Source organism: Hypanus sabinus (assembly GCF_030144855.1).
Source record: "Hypanus sabinus isolate sHypSab1 chromosome 24 unlocalized genomic scaffold, sHypSab1.hap1 SUPER_24_unloc_7, whole genome shotgun sequence".
Taxonomy (NCBI): domain Eukaryota; kingdom Metazoa; phylum Chordata; class Chondrichthyes; order Myliobatiformes; family Dasyatidae; genus Hypanus; species Hypanus sabinus.
In genome coordinates, this window is record NW_026778950.1 from 8,073 (window position 1) to 10,833 (window position 2,761).

Below are 2,761 nucleotides of genomic sequence, written 5' to 3' on the forward strand. Positions count from 1 at the left end.
GAAGGAGTGTCGGGGAGGGGGTGGGAAGGAGTGTTGGGGAGGGGGGTGGGAAGGAGTGTCGGGGGAGGGGGGTCGGAAGGAGTGTCGGGGGAGGGAGGTGGGAAGGAGTGTCGGGGAGGGGGTGGGAAGCAGTGTCGGGGGATGGAGGTGGGAAGGAGTGTCGGGGAGGGGGTGGGAAGTAGTGTCGGGGAGGGGGTTCGGAAGGAGTGTCGGGGGAGGGGGGTGGGAAGGAGTGTCGGGAAGGGGGTGGGAAGGAGTGTCGGGGAGGGGGTGGGAAGGAGTGTCGGGGAGGGGGTGGGAAGGAGTGTCGGGGAGGGGGTTCGGAAGGAGTGTCGGGGGAGGGGGTGGGAAGGAGTGTCGGGGAGGGGGTGGGAAGGAGTGTCGGGGGATGGAGGTGGGAAGGAGTGTCGGGGAGGGGGTGGGAAGGAGTGTCGGGGAGGGGGTGGGAAGGAGTGTCGGGGGAGGGAGGTGGGAAGGAGTGTCGGGGGAGGGAGGTGGGAAGGAGTGTCTGGGGAGGGGTGTGGGAAGGAGTGTCGGGGAGGGGTGTGGGAAGGAGTGTCGGGGAGGGGTCTGGGAAGGAGTGTCGGGGAGGGGGGTGGGAAGGAGTGTCGGGGGAGGGGGGTGGGAAGGAGTGTCGGGGGAGGGGGGGTGGGAAGGAGTGTCGGGGAGGGGGTGGGAAGGAGTGTCGGGGAGGGGGTGGGAAGGAGTGTCGGGGAGGGGGTGGGAAGGAGTGTCGGGGAGGGGGTGGGAAGGAGTGTCGGGGAGGGGGTGGGAAGGAGTGACGGGGGAGTGGGTGGGAAGTGGTGTCAAGGGAAGGGGGTGGGAAGGTGTGTCAGGGGGTGGGGGTGGGAAGGAATGTCGGGGAGGGGGTGGGAAGGAGTGCCGGGGAGGGGTGGGAAGGAGTGTCGAGGAGGGGGTGGGAAGGGGTGTCGAGGAGGGGGTGGGAAGGGGTGTCGGGGAGGGGGGTCGGAAGGAGTGTCGGGGGGAGAGGGTGGGAAGGAGTGTCGGGGGAGAGGATGGGAAGGAGTGTCGGGGGAGGGGGTGGGAAGGAGTGTCGGGGAGGGGGAGGGAAGGAGTGTCGGGGAGGGGGTGGGAAGGAGTGTCGGGGGGAGGGGTGGGAAGGAGTGTCGGTGGAGGGGTGGGAAGGAGTGGGGGAGGGGGTGGGAAGGGGTGTCGGGGAGGGGGTGGGAAGGGGTGTGGGGGAGGGGATCGGAAGGAGTGTCGGGGAGTGGGTGGGAAGGAGTGTCGGGGAGGGGGTCGGAATGAGTGTCGGGGAGGGGGCTCGGAATGAGTGTCGGGGAGGGGGCTCGGAAGGAGTGTCGGGGAGGGGGCTCGGAAGGAGTGTCGGGGAGGGGGTGGGAAGGAGTGTCGGGGAGGGGGTGGGAAGGAGTGTCGGGGAGGGGGTTCGGAAGGAGTGTCGGGGGAGGGGGTGGGAAGGAGTGTCGGGGAGGGGGTGGGAAGGAGTGTCGGGGGATGGAGGTGGGAAGGAGTGTCGGGGAGGGGGTGGGAAGGAGTGTCGGGGAGGGGGTGGGAAGGAGTGTCGGGGGAGGGAGGTGGGAAGGAGTGTCGGGGGAGGGAGGTGGGAAGGAGTGTCTGGGGAGGGGTGTGGGAAGGAATGTCGGGGAGGGGGTGGGAAGGAGTGTCGGGGAGGGGGTGGGAAGGGATGTCAGGGGGAGGGGGTGGGATGGAATGTCGGGGAGGGGGTGGGAAGGGATGTCAGGGGGAGGGGGTGGGAAGGAATGTCGGGGAGGGGGTGGGAAGGAGTGTCGGGGAGGGGGTGGGAAGGGGTGTCGGGGAGGGGGTCGGAAGGAGTGTCGGGGAGAGAGGGTGGGAAGGAGTGTCGGGGAGGGGGGTGGGAAGGAGTGCCGGGGAGGGGTGGGAAGGAGTGTCGGGGAGCGGGTGGGAAGGGGTGTCGGGGAGGGGGTCGGAAGGAGTGTCGGGGAGAGAGGGTGGGAAGGATTGTCGGGGAGGGGGGTGGGAAGGAATGTCGGGGAGGGGGTGGGAAGGAGTGTCGGGGGGAGGGGTGGGAAGGAGTGTCGGAGGAGGGGTGGGAAGGAGTGTCGGGGAGGGGCGTGGGAAGGAGTGTCGGGGGGAGAGGGTGGGAAGGAGTGTCGGGGAGGAGGGTCGGAAGGAGTGTAGGGGGCAGGTGGTGGGAAGGATTGTCGGGGGGAGGGGTGGGAAGGAGTGTCGGAAGAGGGGGTGGGAAGGGGTGTCGGGGAGGGTGTGGGATGGGGTGGGAAGGGGTGGGAACGGGTGTCCTGGAGGGGGTGGGAAGGGGTGTCGGGGAGGGGGTGGGAAGGGGTGTCGGGGAGGTGTGGGAAGGAGTGTCGGGGAGGGGGGTGGGAAGGAGTGTCGGGGGAGGGGGTGGGAAGGGGTGTCAGGGGGCGGGGGTCGGAAGGGGTGTCGGGGGAGGTGGTGGGAAGGAGTGTCGGGAAGGCGGTGGGAAGGGGTGTCGGGGAGGGGGTGGGAAGGGGTGTCGGGGAGGGGGTGGGAAGGGGTGTCGGGGAGGGGGTGGGAAGGGATGTCGGGGAGGGGGTGGGAAGGGGTGTCGGGGAGGGGGTGGGAAGGAGTGTCGGGGCAGCTGGTGGGAAGGAGTGTCGGGGAGGGGGAACAGAGGTTGGTGGGTTTCTGCGGGGGTTGGCTGGAGTTTTGGGGTTATTGTGGATGGACTGTCGGGGGGGGGGGGAGATGGAGAATGCTAGGGTGGGTGAAGCTCCCTCTGTCACACCATAATGCTGATGTTCTGCTGATGTGGCAGGTC